At 35.8% G+C, this 19778-nt stretch overlaps 1 long non-coding RNA gene across 6 annotated transcripts in view; it reads right to left on the bottom strand.

The window, feature by feature from the left end:
* Positions 1-19778, bottom strand: part of LOC135313513 (uncharacterized) — a 252953-nt gene that overhangs the window by 170179 nt on the left and 62996 nt on the right. For all 6 annotated transcript variants that reach the window (XR_010373149.1, XR_010373147.1, XR_010373148.1 and 3 more), the window contains one exon: positions 8053-8105. This is a non-coding gene — a long non-coding RNA (uncharacterized LOC135313513). The remainder of the gene's footprint in view (positions 1-8052; positions 8106-19778) is intronic.

Raw genomic sequence — 19778 nt, 5'->3', positions numbered from 1 at the left:
ATAAAATACTAAGAAGTTGCTTAGCATGGTGCATATCTGTTTGTTTATTTTTAGACATAAAATACAAAGACCTGAACACATAGGGCAGACAGAGCTTGGACATTAACTAAAGACTGCAGTGTTTCTTTTAGTTCAGTATTAAAAGACGTAAATCCTGGTTTAAGGGTATTATTAACTTGGTAGTGTGCAAGCCATCCTTTTTGGAGGAATACTTTGCACTCACAGATGTCAGAATAGAAATAGAATGACTGAATGGTAGCAAAGGAAAGTATTAATAGTCTGTCAGATCCATCATGAACCACAGGAAATTCCTGCCACCTCATATTTTTAACCATTCAACATCTCTATTCTGTTGCCTCAGCCCATCAGAGACTGGAATGACAGTGTTCAACAACAAATTAATAACTTTCCCAAGGGCTTATCATTCACAAGTTAGCAAATGTGACTTACCATGCAATCTAATGAAAACAGCTCTGTTATTATTAGGCAGTTATTCTAAAATTAATTCACTTGCATTTTCAGACAAGTTACGCTGCAGTCATATAAAGACTACACTGCCGAACATTCTTGTCCATTTATCTCATTGATAACATGTTATTAAATGGAAACATTTTGCCTATATCCTGCCAAGCCCAATCATAGACACCATTGAAGGAACAGTAATTAATACAGCTGAAGATTCTTTTTACTAGTCTTGTTCTCTCGTTATAAAACCCCTTATCTTCTTGACCTGTCTACATTAGAAGACCCCAGGTGAGGAGGCTGAGAATTTTCTCTATCAGAATTCCTTTTAAAGCAAATTTAACAGTTTTTACTGATTCAGTGTACTTCCACTTTTTATGTGCCCAGCTGGGAATGTACTTAGAGGAAGAGATAACTATAGTTTGCAGCAAGGGCTTAGCACAAGTCCCTTTGCAACACAAGAACATAGACACTCAAGGTTATGAATCACTTCTGAAAATCTTGTTCCATCTAAGTGGAACAAATTCAGGGGCTTGATTTTAAACAGCTGTTAAAATCCTTATGTCCTATTGCTCAAGACATTTTACATCTATTTATCTGTCTGTTTATATTATACATAAACAGTATTTATTTGATATATTTCCCGGTTACTCAAGAGACCAGGAGTAAAAATATCTAAGTGTTGAGCTTCTGCAATACATGCCATAATAAATACACCCCCAGCTTTAAGCCTTTTTTATTTTTATAAGGCTTTGCTATTAGGGGATTTTATTTTCTTCCAGTATGCTTTCTCCTCACAACAAATTCAGAACGGTCTTCCTGCTTATCTTTCATTTTCTACGTTACTGACAGTCTTCTTAACTTTGAACAACATTATCAGAGTAGTAATCAATGTTCTGAAACTCCAGGGATTGAACAGATACTCTTAAACCACATTACTCAGAGGCTTCTGCCTGCAATTTGGATTAAATATCTGTATTTGAAGAAAGGAAATACCATGTAAATCATGCCTGTGATTCCTCATCATGTGAAGAAAAATTTTATTTCAAATAATGAATTGGAAAGGAAAGCAGCAAGAGAGCTGGAAGGAAAAAAAGGGACAACAGCAGGAGAGACAGAGAGAAGAGGAGAATATGATGGAAAAAATGAGACAGGACTAGAATTAAAGGCAATGATGTAGAAAAAATCCTGACAACTTTAATGAGTTGTCAAAGAACTCCAAAGGCTCCAAAACAAATGAAACAAAAAAGCAGAGCCACATAAGTATATATAGAAATGAAAATGAAGTATCTTACCCGTTATTTCAGGATGCCAATATCAAACTACTCTACATAATAAAGTAAAAATGGTGTTTATGAAATGTTGCTTTAGTTTAACACATCTGCAACCTGTATTGGTTCTAAAGATGAGCCTGCATTAAAATCTCTCCAGTGTGTTTCCCCTGGAAAACATTCTTAGCTTCTCTGGCCTCTGATGTTAAGAAACCATAATAATGCTATGCTTTCCATCTTTCTTGGGTACAGTCAAGCTGATTAATTACTCTGCTTAACTGCAATATATACAGGAAATGGGCATGCATGTGAGTGTACATGCATGTGTGCCTTCTTCACATGCTGGTGAGCAGGAGGAATGTGTTTTCTTAATATTATCAGTTGTAACCGATATATCTACAATACCAAAGAAGAACCTTTCAGAAAAAGTGGAAAGTGCAGATCATGATGGGGACTCTGCTGTGGTCCTTAAATCCTGATTTATGTCAGGATATGTTGCACCATGAAAAGCATGTAGGATTCAACTGGGTCTTCTGATACTTCATTACCTTCTCAGGCGTACGAGAAGGAATAAGCTTGTTTCTTTACCCAAGAGAAGAATGATTACTTCCCTGATAATCACATCTGCTTTTGTCTGCCTCTATGGTACAGAATAACCAAACCCAGGTAGATTTAAATTAGCAGATGATATTTTTAACTAATGCAAAAAATAATACAGGTTATTTTCCATTATATTTCTAAAGAAATTTAGCTTTAGAAGACAAGGTCACATAAAGTTTAAATAGGAATTAATAAATGTACTAAATTGCTGAAGCCATGCTAAAAATCATTTAATATTAGCCCTATGTCTATGCGTATTTGTACTCACACACATGCTGTACCATGCTCAGTATTGGAAAAAATGTATTAAGAAGCTCTTTTGAACAGTAATTGTCATCCGTGAAAAGTGCTAAAAATACAGCCATAAAAAGCAATCTGTTTCTGTGAGTTCTGCGATTCCTTCCCTCCCCCACCCTTTTTTTTAATTAAGGTCTTTTTATAGAAACTGGATTTTTTTTTTCTTCATGAGTTAATCTATTCCTACTGCTCCTTCCCTATCTTTGGTTGCAATCCCCGTACTACATGGTATTTCTGTACCAGTTAATATTATGGGGTAGCAGCAATAAAACTGAAGATCCGGAAGGGGTTCTGTTTCCAAGCTAGCATCCAGGTGTTACCATGTAACTACATTTCTTCCCTAAACTTCCCCTTATACCTAACATTAACAAGTCGCTTTATTTTGAAGGGTATTAGTGAATTATGGCAATCATACAAATTATCTCATCATTTCAGTAAAATAGGTACTAAATAGAGGAGTAGAAGTGTATCTTTAGTACAGTAGGTCAAAAGGAATGGAAAAATAATAAAACTTTCAAAAAAAAAATTGTACCACTTTGTTCTGTTTTCTGCACTTTCATCTGTTTTCATTTTTCACAACCTTCCCACCATTACCACCCCAAAGTTCAGTGCTGTACTAATACAGCACTAGTCAGTAAAATGAGGTAGATGCTACATATGAGATCTACTATTTTGATATTCATGCCCGAAAAAAATTCTGATTTTTGCTTGTATTCAAGCTGTGCAAAAAAATAAAAGAACACCAACCTATATGAGACATTACTGACACCACACTTTTGTGTTTTCCTTTGTTTTAGTTTGAAAAAAAGGCAAGTTATAGAAAGACCTCAGACCATTAATATTACCAAATGAGTACTAATTAACTGCTTGCTTGGTTTTTTCTATTCCACATAAGTGTTTACTTAGGAAAAAAAGGATATTATATTCTTATTTAGGATCATTTTCATTTATTCAGTATCTCCAACCCCAATCCCATATTTATCTATTTAGATTATTGAGCAATGATCATTGCTCCCTATGGCCTGCATATTTATGTTTTAGTTGGTAACTAAATCCTTAATCTGAAACATCCTACCTGATACAAATATAACTTAAGAGAAATTTCCACCGACTCTTCAACTTCTATTCATTTCAAATTAAGCCTGGAGGGCTCAACACAGTGTAACAGCCATGCTCAAAATGCTTCCTGAAGTCAATGTTTCTGTTTCCAAGACTGGACTTTCACCAAAGGAGTTAAAATTGCTAGTTAAAATTGCTATTAGGAGAGGATTATGCATTCTTAAATGCTTTTTATTTTCATTTCTGTTTTATAGAGTTTTTTCTTTTTTTTATTTTTGAAATATCCTGTATAACATAAGGGACAAAACCCAGCATTTCCATACATGTACAATCCATTAGGATCACTAAAAATATCTAAAATAGCAGATTCTTTATTGTTATCTTGTGCCATAGGAGCACTGGGAAAGTACCAGAAAGCTTCTTCTACCAGGATTTCTACCTGCAGATATGAGTCTTTAGGAGGTGCAGAGATTTCTACAATTAACCCTGTGACAAATAGTGTGCAATTGCCCCATTCTCTCTGGCCTTCTTTAAGAGGCCCAAAAGCTCCTAAAGCAGATCACACTTTATTTTTTTTGAAAAAAAAAAAAAAAAAAAAAAGCTGAAGCCTTAGCTCTGAATGCTCCTGATCTAAAGGAAGACTTCAGAGATGGAGATGTCAAACATATGATGTAATTTGTAATCAATAAGGCATATGAACCAATCATTATTAGATTAAATAGATCATCCCAGAGTGTCAAGCAGAGGCTGTTGTTTATTGTATATTTGCAATATTCTTAGAATATTAGAATTCATATATTTGGTGATCATTAAGTAAGTACCACCAAAGCTATTGGTATGAGGTTTTAGAAAAAGCAATGCCATTATGAATGGTACATATTCACTCTATAACGTATGTTTGCTTATTACTGCTATTAGAAAAATTAATCAAAATACTACAGTAAATATGGGTTTGGCCAATACTTTTCTCTCCTGCCAACTGTTTAACAACTAGTTTTTGTTCAGTTTCATGGAAATGCACACATTTATCACTGTACTATATGTGCAAATAAGAACCACAAGCAACTTGTTTAGGTGCTTTAATGGAAGTATTGTAATCAACTGGCTTTCAGTCATACACAATGCATGTCTAGCTCTGCTTCCCACTGTACTTCTCTAGGACTAGCACAGGAGACTGAAATTTCTTATTAGTACAATCTAGAATATAGACTGTCAGTTTGCTATTATCAAGCTGCTACTGATAAATGAGTTATTACTATTACATAGGTGGGAGAAGGGTGTTGTTTGTATATTTTCCAGTTAAAAAAAAAAAAAACAAAAAACAAATTAAAAATTCTTTATAGATGTGATCATTACTTGATGATTACTCTGGGACAACAATTTATACTCTCTAAGCTGCTTGGGAACTGTTGCTTCTATATTAGGTATCTGAATTGTGTTATTTTTGTTCAAGGTCACATGAGAGTTTTGCTGTTCCCTGATATATTAAAGATTAATTCAAACAATAGGAAATGTTCTTAAAAATATTCCTCACTGATGCATCTAAACACTACCACAACAAGAGCAGCAGTATTAGTCACCACCATGCTGGTCTCACATTTCTCAGGAAGAAGGCAGAACAGGGCACTGAGAGGATGGATTTCAATTCGATAAAACACATAAATAAGCGCTTATATTTAAGCTTGTCATTAAGTGGAATTATACACACACAAACTTTAAACTCAAATCTTTGAGGGAGAAAAACCTCTTAGTAAATACTAAAGCAAGAATTTTAAAAATAAAAAAATAAAATTGAAAAAAAATTATACCTTATTGAAAAATACCATAAAACTGTAGAATAAGTGTGAAGGGGTCAAAGAGATTGCTTGCCCATCCTCATTTATACAAGAGATCAACCATATTGAAAACATCCTTGATAGATATTTGCCCAGAACTGCTCACAGGTCTTACTACCACTGCCTCCCTCAACTGATTATTGAATGCAGCTGAGTCCTGCTACGAGCTCCAGAATGATTACAAGACTAGCCATCACTGTCAGTTATTCCTCTTCATTCAGTTCCTACTGCAGTCCCCTCCAGAAGACCACACACAGAAGATACAATCCTTCCCAATCACTTTAAACTCACATGATATGAACTATGTTGGCACAAATTTTAGCTGTGAAGTAGAAGTGCAGGCAGCAACTGCTGACCAAAAGCTCTTCAACCACATCTTTGTCAAATATGAAGAAATACAATTGGGTAGCCCTAGCAAAAACACTGTGCTGACAAAAATGAGCAGGAAGCTGGACCTCAGATTGCTGAGTAGCTCTCTGGAATGACTGCAACTACAAAAGCTGTGCAGGTGACTGAAATGGCCAGAGTCTTGATATCAGCTTAAATAAACACTAATGAGCAAGCACTGACAAATAGCAAAATATTTCCAGAAAGAGAGTTGGTTAGTATTCACAAAGAGTGAAAAGCTTTGAGCTAGAATGCATCTCTTTTGAAAAGTGCAGGTGTTGCAGTGTTTTGCAAAAACAAATCATTAATACTACCTGTAGATGCAGGAACTGAGTTACAAGGGTGAAATGAATTGTCTGCAGTCATTTCGCAAGTAATTTTAGAAGGCAAATACACTCTAGGAGTTCATCTCCTGAATATGCCAGCCTGATCATCAGAGAGAGCTTTTTCATATTCCTGATCACTTTCAGTAACTTGGGTTCCCTTTTCAAATTCAGTATATAAATCCTAATTCTTCTCCAGTTTATAGTCAATGAAATCACCAGGTACCAATCACAAGATACAGATTAATGAACCAAAAAGAGCCTGGTTCATCATGCTCAGATTTGTTATTGATGTCAGTCACTATCCCAGCTGTGATACCTCTGCTAAATTACATGAAAACTGCACACAAATGAAGGGCAGTGAGAATCTGCTGAGTTGCCCCTACAATAATATAAGAAAACATGACATCATTTTCCCTGTTATCAAATACATATTCAAAATAAATATGAATAAGTATGCAAAAATAAAATGTGATGATGACTTGATTACAAAAATCCAGTTAAGATCAGTAATCACAACTGTAATATCTGCACTAAGGAAAATAGTGCAAAAGGAAAAGTTGCTGACTATTAAACTTCACCAGTATTAGGATTTTGTTATAACTGATAATAAGTGAAGTATGAAGCATAAACAGTTTTCTAAATTAAAAAAAAAAGTGAAGAACAGTTGCCATGGAGACGCCATGAGTTGCCTTGGGGCTTGAGGAAACACAATTAGCTTACAGGATGGCTTTCAAACACTTTAATTTGAACCTTTTGGAGTTTCAGCAATGCAGTGATCTGCTGAAATAATTATTTGTGCTCTCTGTATTTTTTCAGCCAATATATATTACTGTGTGTTCAAAAGTAATGAATATAGAGGCATATCTTTTCATCCTCATATTCTAAATTGAACTTATAGAATGAAAACCTTCAGCTTTGACTTCTTAACACTGGATTTAAAAAGTACAACAAATTAGCACAGAAATCTCCTTTCTTCTGATTTTGCAACCATTCAAATTAGTTTTTCTTTTACACAGATTGCTCCTAGAAAAAAAAAAGTGTTCCCCACTGACTCAAATATTACCTGAAAAGCTGCTCCTTGTTAATTTTCAGTCTGTGAATCACAATCCTTGTTCAACAGGATGCAACAAATGGCAACAGAAAAACATGAGTTCTGTAAAAGTGTCTGTAAATTCCATGTGCTAAAGACTTTATTCTTTGGAAATGTTTGCAACTTTTATCTTTATAGACTAAGCAACTTTGCTTTTTAAAAATAGAGATTGGACTAAATGATCTGAAGAGGTCTTTTCCAACCTCAGGGACAGCGATTCTAAGATGTGCCACGTAAATAATTTCTCCCCATCATTTATCAGCAGTCCTGGTCAACCGGGGAGGTCCCAGATGACTGGAAATTAGCAAATGTGACGCAAATGTTTCTGAGGCTTTGGGGGATACAACTAGGCTCATCAGGCTTGCTTTGGTTGTGGGCTAGCAGTGACCAGCTGTCCCTGGCCACATTCCTCTGCCAAGGCCTAAGCCATTCATAATTTACTGCTTTAGAAGAAAGGGATTTTGTAACTACAGGACCTTCTGTCTGCATAGCATTAGCAAGGCTCAGTAGGAGTGGTTTGGTAGAGCAAAAGTTATTGCTGAGGACCTGACACCTATGCTCTTCAACAGTCATTTGAGTTCTGTTCTTCATAACACTTTTTATACATACATGCATGGTTTAGATTCCCTTTGCACCTATATAATACCAGCATGTAAAAACTAACACATCACAATCTTGTCATAAAGTGCTATACTGTGTAGAATTTTGTTCAAATATATTTCTACCTGTTTTCCATTTTTGCAGACAAAGGAGACCATCAGCTGATTTAGATGGCAACCTAAAAAAAAAGAAAAGAAAAGAAGCCAGCAATTAATTTACAAAGTCTGATCAGTGAAACCATCTATAAAAATGTTAGGGACGAGAAATGCACAATAGGAAAAGCATTAATAGGAATTGTGAAAGCATCACTAAACTGAATATAAGTGAAAGACACGGATTGTTTATATTAACAAAAGTCAAAGCAGACATGCAAACAGCAGTAATACTCCTGCACAGAAAGACCAATAGACTTAAACATCCTGCTCTTTTATTTTACTAAGCACTATGTTCATTTAGAGCATCTTATAAGTAGCCTTTTCAGGATAGATTTTCTCACTTTTACAGAAAGCCATTAGAAAAATACACATTTAAAGTGATTGAACAGTGGCATTCATTTAAATATGATAATTAGCTTAGACTACTTCTATATTTTCATTATAGGAAAGTGAGCAGGTACAGAGCAAGCACCAGGACCTTAGGTGAATCTCACATGATTTTAAATGACATTTTTTAATATGGCATCTCTGCCTCTATTGTTATACAGGGGATCTGTGCATGCTGGTTTCAGTCTTCCACAGACGATGCCCATGAACTTAGCACTTGCTAATTATCCAGCATCAAACAGCAGATGATCATATCTGCATTGAGATCATGGCAAGATCATATTTTCCCACGAATGTCCTTGGTAGTGAAAAGTAAGGTATCAAAAAGGACGACCATAAATGGATTTAAATTAAGACATTTACTGCTTTTATTTAAACTTTCAGTGAAGAAAACAGTATTTTTTCTTGGTTATTATTCCAAGTCTGCTCTCATTAGGGAAGAGTAATCAAGGATTTGTGAAGTGTGTATTTCCAGCAGATATACACTCTGATGCTCCCTATCCATGATTATACAGACTGAAACAGAATTCTGTAGCCGTCAGGATTTCTATGCGTCTTTCCTTCATTAAGGGGTGCATGGAAGTAATTCTAATGACTTTTTAACCTACATCTCTGTGTTGAGGGGCAGATCTAATGACACATTATTATTAGCAAGGTCTTTTGGAAAGAATATTTGCTTCCAAACAGAAACCTCAAAGATTAATCACTTGGGCTAAAAGCTGTTATGTGCTTTTAACAGTTCAGATTAAATGAGCTATTCCCAACTGTTAGATCTACCTAAAATCTTTGTATTTCTAATAATTTACACCTTCCTTTAATTGTCTGAACGTGTTTCTCAAAGGAAGCCAATTAGCTTCAATACATCTTTGCATATCATTTAATATAAATAAAAGAAACACACATTTTTTGGTAGGTTTTTAATGTAATGGCAACTCCATCTCATTTCCGCCCCCCCCCCCCCCCCCCCCCCCCCCCCCCCCTTTTCTTTAAAACAACCTGATATGTCACTTTTGGGAACTATTGCTCTAGTCTGAATATGCAAAGAACAGGTCTCCAGAAATAATTCTGATTAGGAGAAATATGGATAAATTTTCCATTTTTGCATTGGATTGATGTCATGTTACAAAATGTTTTGAGATCCTATGCAGGAGAACAGTACTAATTTTACAATTATTACTATTTAAGTGCAAATACAATCTCAGAAGATCATTAGTAATGGCACTACACAATTGTTTGTTGAACAGTAAAAATTATTCAAAGTAATAAACAATCAATCACACACATTAGAGTGTGTGTGACTTAAGGGTCAAACGGTGTGCCTTTACTTTGTGCTGCTGTGACTAACCCATTCTTGGTACTCCAAATAGCTTCTTATAGTTGCTCTGAATTGCAGCATTCAGTTTTCACAATCTCAATCACTCCAAAGTCTGCAATTTGAAAATTATTCTACTTATTAGAAGCAGATTAAGAAAATTTCAGTAAGTGAGCAAATAGGGATTGAACAGCTCAGGAATCAGAAGAATGGAGGATTGTGAAAAATTCAGTAAAGGGTAAAAATATACCATGTTATACCTTGATTGCTACTAGCTTCTTCCCTATTCATGTTACAAACATGCGTAATGTCAGAGACAACAGTGTATTCAGTTAAACATCAGTAGTAACTAACAGTCACACCTCCTACAGAGGAGTTTTTAGGCCTGTTTCTCTCTAACCCCCCACTGATGTAATGTACATCCAGGGAAGATGGTCCGAGCCTGTAAAAGGAATGACTGCTTTGCAGAAGATGTGCTGGCTTTGCCAACTGAGCTGTGCTTGCCTTAGACACACCACCCTTAATTATTTCTTCTAGTAAAATACATAGTATGAACCTACAAAATATTTTACTCTTTGAGAGGAAAGAACTGATCAAAACAAATTTTATCAATCTAGCCAAGTGCCTAGACACCAAAGCTATAAACCGGTACATTCACTATCAATAAGGGAACAAGATTTCTGGAAATACTATTCACAAAGTATATTACATGGATATGCTGGAACAGAACTATGACTTTAATATTGTGAACAGCAATTTGGATATCCTCTTTAACGGAAGTGTCATCTTTTCTACACTGACATATGTTCCAAGATAAATTATATTGAACATTTTAAAATACACTTTTTCATCTCAGCAGTTGGACAGGAGAGGTGTCTTCCTACTTAGTCTATCTAACTCATTAGATTAGGTTCTGTTTTTTCTCTACAACAGAATTTCTAATTCCTAAAAACACTGCCATGATCCTAAAATGAGATTTCATGAGGTTGAGTCTTGAAAAATTAGGTCTTTCTTATGTTGCTTTCTCTCCTACACCTACAACCATTCAACTACATAGTACACTCCTGTAACATATGAAAGCATATTAACTTATGTTAAATTGATATTCAATTTATTTTATAGTTGTTAGAACAATCAGCAAAGAAAGTCATAACAAGGGGAGAGAAGAACTGAACTGGAAAATACTAAAACTTTTATTAATGTTGGACAGGGCTGGAAGTATAATTTTAATGCATGATCTAGTCATACTGTATGATTTAAAAAACAAGTTTACTTCTTTCCTTTCAATATACTCAAACCATGGAACATTTAAATTCTGGAATATGACAATCCATAAGTTCTACTTTATTGGTTAATGCAATTTTTAAAGAGTATAATTAAAATTCTTTTACATATTTATGATTTATTACTATTTGAACTTTTCACAAAACAGAAGACTCTGTATCTGATACTCTTAGAATGAGAGTTAAAAGGTAATCCAAATCCTTTCTAAGATGTATCTAACAATTTATTACACTTAGTCATCAATGATGCCAGCAGTGATGAAGAGTGTCAGATAATTTAAAAGTGCATTTATGGTATTCACATTTTATTTTCACATGTCTTTCCCTATTAAAGCATTGATCCCAAATTTACATCTGTGAAATTATGAAAAGTCAATTTGTGAGGGCAAACAGAAAATAATGTGCAAAGAGAACATAGAAAGTAAGCATTAAATAAAATTGATTTCACGAAATGGCATTCTGATTGAAAGGAAATAAAAAACCCCTGTAAAATCTAGCAATAATTTATTTCTGAGCACAGCCCAATTCTTACAATATAAGAATAGTTTCCAAATAAATAGCACTACTTTTTTCATCTACGTGTATAACCTACCAAATGTATTCCTTGTGATGCTACACTGTACCTCTTAACATACTCTCTTGGGAGTATCATATCAACATTTGTGAATAGAACATAAATTTCAAGGATAATGTTGAATCATGTGATGCAGGAAAACCTGATTTATGTATAAGCATATGTATGCGCAACCAACAATTTTATGAAAGAAAAGGTAGTTGGGAGGCAGGAGTTCAGGGTTTTCCTCTTCAACAGACTGGTTAATAACTACTAATCTTGAGCAACATGTCTTTACTGAGCATGACATCATACAGCACAGAAAGACCGTGTGTAACTCTGCTATCCACCAGGCCTCTTTCTAGCCTGCAACGCTATGGACTCACAGTTTATTCCTATATTGCAACATTTCATTGCAGAATCTCAGCCTCAAATAAAAGCAGCAATAATGGTGTTTACAAAATGCAAAGAAAGCGCAGGAAGACTTTCATAAGTCTAAAAAGGATCTGATACAAAAAGTGTGATAGATGTGCCCTATTCAGCTCAGTAATTCTTACCGAAGAAAACTACTATGTAAAAGAACTGCCATGTGTGTCCTCTAAGCTGACTGCTTAGGAACTACCAGATGTAATTCCCTTAGCATATTTCTGAAACTGAACTAGCACTTCCAATCACAGAGTATAGGGATCACTAAAAATGTGCTGAGATGAATGAAGGTCTTGCAACACTGTACGACTTCCAGCATAACATGTCTAGTGGGTAACAGCTAAGCATGGCCAAAAAAGTGAACTATGTAAATGCCATCCCCATCAAACAGCAGCATCTGTACAAAGAGATTCTTTTACGCAGGAAGATCTATAGGATATTTTCTTACCATAAGGTTGCCCTGACCATGGCAAAGCAGGTCTGCTAGGACTTTAACATGCCAGGACTGCTTGGGCAGGAGCAAGCTGGCAGCATACACTCCCATAAGTATCTATGGCATCATTGTCATGAGCTTTAGTTTCTTTTGAAAATTGTCATTCAAAATTCTGTTTTATTAGCAGGAAATACTAATGGAACAAATGAAAGTTAAAGCCTCAAAACACACTTAAACCCAAGAAATTGCCTATATATGAGCTACCAAAAATTGCAAGTAAAAATGTGATGGAAAAATAACATAGGTGAGAAACACACACTCGTCCAGTTTTTGAAACAAGTACGTAAGATGAATCATTGTGACTCAGGGAGTCCAATGGTACCTCCAGCTCTTTCATATTCAGCAGGTTGTGCTTATCAGAAAACTGAAAATCACACATGGAAGCACAGACAATGGATATGTACTAACATTTCTTCATTTTCGTTTCTTTTCACATTTTCAGACAAGTGAAACCTAAGAAAAGAGTTTAGAATGTAACAAGCCATGGTTTTAAGTGACAGTCTTTAAAATTAGAAATAAAATTGAGTTCTCTTGCAAAGGACACCAGTTGTTTTAACTGCCACCAACAAAAGTTTAAAAGCAGAGAAACCTCCTGAACTAGGGCACCAGCTATGCCACTATCCTAATTTGGCTAATTATGGCCATCACATAAGTACAAACAAAAAATGCACCAAACTGAATCTTTATAATAAGGTTATTAATTAGATGACAATGTAAGTAATAGCTAAAAACATACAAAATTGTTATATAGTCTGCTCACTTACCAACAGGCCTGATCTTAAATCATGCAAAGCTCAGTGCTAGGCCTGGTGACAGTTAATCTAAAAGACGAGAGGCTTACTCAAGAACTTGCTCCATATCATGTAGATGGGGAGCTCTGTAAATTAATTCTTCATCAGTAGCCTCCTCGAAAAATTATTCCTGTGTATTTCTGCTGAAGTCAAGTTTCCTGATGTTGCATTGACGATGCTCCCTGGAAGAAACAGGAATTTGCATGCTCTGTGGGAACTTATCACATTGGTGATAAAAACCTGTTCTTTAAAGCTTTAATCTTTCTCCTTGAATGACAGTTGTACTTCTAAGCTATCATCTGGGAAATAGCTTACTGGTATTCACTCACTCTTCTCTTTAGGTTTGTCATAACAGACTGCCAGTTGAGAAGGGCTTGCATCTCCCTCTTCTGAATGCTTGTCTCTTCATATAACAATGTATTTGTAACAGGTTTAGTTGACCCCAGGTTCCAACTCCATCCCAGGGTATTTTCTGAAGAAAACATACACCACCGCATAGCTAGCTACCTTCAAAATACACCATTAGTGTTTGCCAGAGACTCTACTGCTTTGCCATGCACAAATTGCTTAGTTCTGTGAAAGCTAAAGAGTTGCTCAATTAATAAATCTATAGAAAGGTTTGGAAATTATTGTGACTCTACACTCAAAAAATTCATAGGTCTCATGTGAAACAACTGTGACCATCTCCAGCCTCTCTTTATTATTTTTTTTTCTTTTTGGCTCATTTGTTTAATTTGTTTTTTTTTTAAATATGGCAACAGGGCAGCTTCTTCCTGGGAAACTACATTACAATAACACAAGGAGTGAATTTATTGTTTTGAGCTTTGTGGATTTTGACTGTGAAACTCAGAAATTATATTAATAGCCACATGATAAAATACTCTTGAAGCATACCAAACGTATAAGTGAAAAATCAGAAAAATTCACAACAGGACAGAAATCCTGGGTTTTTCCCCTGAAATGTGTAACAGTATTGTATTGGTAATCATTAGAACTCTTCTGAAAGTGCATCCAATATTCTAAATAGTGAATAGAGTCATCTTGTCCATTACACCTAAGATTGATCAGTTAGCTTTTTGACAATACTGCTCTCATACAAGAATTACAGTTCTGGTACACATTTATATTTATATTTCATTGAAATATTCTGCTTTAAAAAAATGTATTCAAGCAAGTTGCTGTCTAAGCTACCTCATTTCTTTTACGTGATGTCAAAGTACTTTCTTTCAACAATATACCGGTACTTTCTTCTGATAAAGTAAAAAGGCTTGACAATTTTGGTTTTGTTTGCATTTTTATATAAAATTATGTAATAATCTAGTCAGAAGCCCTAGTGACTACAGTAAAACTACAGTTGTAATTACTTTGCTATATTCTAAATAAAACTATAATATATGGTATAAAACACAAAATACTGTAAAAATATTTGTACCAGAGAAGACCAAGAACAGTAGAGAGAGGGCTTTGTGCTTTTGCAGTGGGTATGTTGACTTTACACTGATGGTAGTTGTAGTTATATACATTGTCAGAGGAAGTAACAAAGACACAGTGGGTTGTAGCCATAAAAGTATATTTTTTCCAGTCCACAGGCAGATAGAAATAAGGACTCTGATGAATCATCAGGGACTTGATATACAGTCTCCTTTGCTGTTACAAACATGAACCTTCCTTTTGTATCTAGTTCAGACACACTGCAACCAACCCCAGTACATCACAAGTTTCACCGTGTGGGGCAAACATGTCTGAGTCAAACATCTCCAGAAAGCTTCCAAACCTCCCTGAGAATGACAAGATTCTCCAAGTTTAAAGAAATCCTCAGAGGATGCAAAACTGGCAGGATATTATCACCCTTTTAGTAGAATAAGAATTTAAGAGCTGGGTAAAGTAATTGAAGCCGGGAACACAGCAAACACTGACAGTTCTCCCTAAGCCGATACTTTGGAGAGTGTGGTAAAGGATACTCTAATTCGAGGTTAACAAGGAGCTGCTGGTTAAGACAAGATAGTTTTAGTGTTCAAAAAAAGCCCTAGGATCTACTTAGAAAGTATACCACAGATAATCTCAAAGCCTACTTCCTTTTCTTTCAGATGCAATTTAAGCTGTCTCAAGCTTTGCCACAGATTAAGTACTTACATATGTGATTAGACCTTTAAATCTCTGCACAAATTCCTTTGTCCTTAATACTTTCCTTGCAAGTTATACTGCTATTCTCTCGTGTGATTGTGCAATGTTCTTGAAATGAATGCCTCAAAGAGTAAATTAGCCCCCATCTACCTTTTTACACTGTTATAATAAAAAGTTTTAGTCTCTCAACTGCAATTTAATCGTATCCATACCATTAAAAAAGACAGGAATACAATGTTTCTCCTATACTGGTCTATTTTATTCTGTAATCCCTGCTGATATTTTAGAGATTAATCTTTCCCAGACTGATGGAGTTCGCCTTCAACCTCATTTCAGAGTATAAGGAGTCTATACAGCTTGAGACTGTCAAGCTACACTTTGCCTCTTTCTCTTTTGAAAGTAGGTAACAGGCAAAGGGAGAGTAAACACCACTATCTGTGTCCCAGTACCATGGGCAAACTCCATGTAGCTGAGGAAATAAAAACCCAAACCAAAAAACAAAACCCCTGTGAGATAATGTAAAGCTAATCAAAATCCCTGGGTGTCGCCTTCTGTTCTGAATTGGTCAGTTGAAACTCATGTTTATGAAATACCTGAGTCTCTCTCCTGAAAACAGATTTCCTCAGTTAAAAATTGATGTAAAATGACCCATGTTTTCTTAAATCAAAGATGATTTTTAAAATCTAAACTATATAACATCTTCATCAAATACCTTTTGTATCCCAAAGAACATCAGCAAGATGTTAAGAGTAATGAAACGGCCTAAAGGAACCAGACAAAGGATGCATGAGAAATGTATCACTTTCCTCAGAAATGTTGCAAAATTTATTTGTATCTACAGCCCTTGCACAGAGCAAAATTATTCCCACAGTGATTTTTTTCCCCCCATCACCAGTTGCCAATTGCCTTTTAAGTGCCTCACGTAATGGATCTTCCAATCATTTTCCATGAGAAGTTGCTCCACAGCCTAGAAGCTGAAGATCCAGAAAACACATCCAAGCTAAGAATGCTCTTTTCTTGGTGCATATTCATATAATTATCCTTTTTCTGAAGTTTAATCTTCAAATGAACTTAGCTGGCCTCAGTCCCATTAGAGGGCTGAAAGAAACCTTAAAAAGATGACAGGAGATGACAGGCAACACATCTCTTTTCACAGGGAAATATTGTATGAATTATTAATCTGACCCAGAAAAGATCATAATCAAAGACTAGCAGGGGCCTCTTGAGCACTGTTAACGCATAATTCTACCCTCTGAATCTTGAAAGCTTACGGAATTCATACATGAAGGAGCACAGCAATAAAGCAAAGTGTACGTCACTAATAGAAATTTTAGAGGATTATCGTAACATCTACTATAGTGTTACTTATATACAAGGATGTATTTTCAATTATTCCTCTATTAGCATTTATTTTAAAACACAGAGAGAAATACTTATAATCACTTAAAAATACTATTGAACAATTCCATAATTTTGAACAGCAGGGGACCCAAGGAAAGCGTACCAGCAGAATTTAAAATGTATTTCTTAATTACAGAACCATTTCTTTAGAATTAACAAAACAGTTACAACCATGTACAAGAAAGACATCAAGACAATCTTAGCTTTATTCAGTGCTGAATACCACTATCATTGTGAACATCCTCAGACATGGAAACTGCAGAGTCATGGCTGAGAGTGACTGAAAAACTGAAAAAAAAGGGTAACTAAAGCTTTTAGCTCAAGCATATTCAGCAGCTGTAGTAAAGTTGCCTCTACATTTGTCTGCTATAAAAATAAAATGTTGATATGAGTCGCTACTATATTTTTATTGCTCCTGGGGAAAAAAAAGACATCTTTGATTACTATCTTCTTTATGAAATAATCAGAGAAATTACCTAAAGTAATCCTGAGTTACTGTTCAGCTGTTTTTAACACAGCAGATCCTGCTAATACAGGATAATGAAAAATGTATCAAGGTCTACTGATTTCATGTACAAGTAAGCAAAAGAGAGTGAAATCAGGACACTAGATTCTAGATCTTGCAATGTTTGACAGATTTTAAACACATGTATTACATGAATTATTTCATCAACTGCCTATATGCAGGACATACTATGTATAGCATCTTGGATGGATAGAAACAAACAAAACAAAAACCTCTTCACTTTCCTCAGAATATTACCTTTATTACATTTGACCTGTATCAGTATACGGCAAGGCTGATGATGCCTTGTAGTTCATTTGCTCAAAGCATACCCAAGTGGCCAGCTGCTTGCTCATCCAAACATGAATATCCAGTATCATGGAAAGCATTTTGAAAACTGTAGCCAAAGAAAAGTGTTTACACTACAACTCATCTCAGAAAGCCGATCTCTTATTCCAGTAGGCCTGAAATCTACAAAACTGTCTAAAGGTTTAATGCCATGCAAAACCTTTACTGGTTTCTCTTGCCCCTATGGGATACACACCATAGCATAACACTTACAGAACCCTCGGGCTAGCTCAGTCTGATATGCATTTTTATGCAATAGATATAGCATTCATTATTTACAGTACATATTTAGTCAGGTACACATTCTCTTATCTTCAAAATGAGCTTCCCATTTAATTGATTTCTCATTATTTTTAACCACCTGCTTCCTCATAACCATATTTTGGAAAGTAAATTCTGCTCTGTAAGCTCAACAACTAAAAGCAGAGGTATGTACTAAGAAGCCTGAAGCCTTCGGTGTTCAGAGGACAGAAAAATCTTAAGAGCCTTTAAGGAAATAAATGATAAATTACTAGAGAAGACTTCTGAGAAGACAAAACCAGGTTAGATGGACACCAACCTGAACATTCCTGGCACACATTTCTTGTGCAGACTACCCTTCCCAGGCCTTGGATGTTCTCTCTGTCTGACAGCCACTGCTGTTTACCAGATTTATTTTTAAATTATGCATATTGGAGATCCAGTCCCAGATACTGATTTCCAAACTACAAAGCTTCTGAAAGAGCTTTGTGTAGAACTAACTCTCAACTATGCTATGAGTTGCTGGTTTTTTTTCCCAAGATCTCTCTGACATAAGTGGAATTTCTCTTTAAAGGGATCTGCAGCAGATTATGTGATTCTGTGACCCTGTGATGTGTAGACAGAGACGAGACAGCAAAAAATGCAAATTAAACATTCAGAGAAATATTACTTGAAGAGTGTTTGGAATTCTAATATAACTTTCACTTCTAGCACATTTAGACAGGGGCAACAAACACCAAGCCAAAAAACACTGCTGCTGATTTCAACAGGTTCAACAGTAGTTTTGAATTTGAGTATCCCAGCATCTCTATGGCCTCCAAAATAATAAGAGGCCATCAGAACTCCAGCAATTTCAGAAAAAAAAAGTCTCTAAATTTGCAATAAAATTCATTTAGGCATTATGTCTGAGATCTCATCTAACATAAATTCCCACTAGAAGCAGCATTCCAGGCAAGGCAGGGGAATTGGCTATGTCAGCTTCATAATCTAACTATAAACACTATTGGAACGCACTTCATTATTTCAGCTATCAAACAATGTTACTTTACCCAGATCTGTAAAGTGGCACATGTCTCATAACTCAGGCTCACTTCGGCTACTCCTGCAACTCCAGCAGAGTTCAGACCAGCTCTGGGAGAGGTCTCCATTCACAGCTACAGCTGCCTCGGGCCTCTCTGGCATGTGTTGAACAACAATCTTGATATTCTCTGAAGATGCACAGGCTCAAACTCCCAAGAGGCCTTCTGTCATGCCCTCCATAATCAAGGCTGTCACCTTCCACCTGATCTCAAGAAGTCCTCTAAAAGATGGAGTTGTTAGCTGTTCTCCAAAATAGTCAGAAACCACACTGAACACTAGCCCTTGTTTCCTGCACCCAATTTCAAATTCAATTTCCCTTACCTTTGCCCAGATGGACACCTTAAGAAGCATAGCTGTCCCTAAGCTTTTTCTCCCCCAGCCTTTGGGGGAAAAGGCTTACATCCCCTTACTGTCAGCTTTCCATGTTAATTTAATTGTTTTTAGGAGCACTTCTAAAACCAGTCTTTTACGATCCTCTTCTAGGGCATCTAAGAAACCTAGCTTGCCTGAACAGTACCATAATTTAATTACCCTGTTTTCTGCAGCACACTGTTCGCTTTCCTCCAGTCACCCACAAAACTAGCCTTATCAGTTTTTAAGTGTTTGCAACAGCACACTGGCTCTTGCATTCATTTACCCAGAAGACCCCATATGGCCATAACAGTTTGTCTGTAATGCCAGCCTCCTCACTGGTCATGTTTTGCACAGGCTCCTGCCTAGCCACTGTGAAGTTTAGTGATTGACACAAAATTT

This window comes from Phalacrocorax carbo, chromosome 5, assembly GCF_963921805.1.
Source record: "Phalacrocorax carbo chromosome 5, bPhaCar2.1, whole genome shotgun sequence".
In the NCBI taxonomy this organism is placed as follows: domain Eukaryota; kingdom Metazoa; phylum Chordata; class Aves; order Suliformes; family Phalacrocoracidae; genus Phalacrocorax; species Phalacrocorax carbo.
This window is presented reverse-complemented; position numbering and strand designations above follow the sequence as displayed.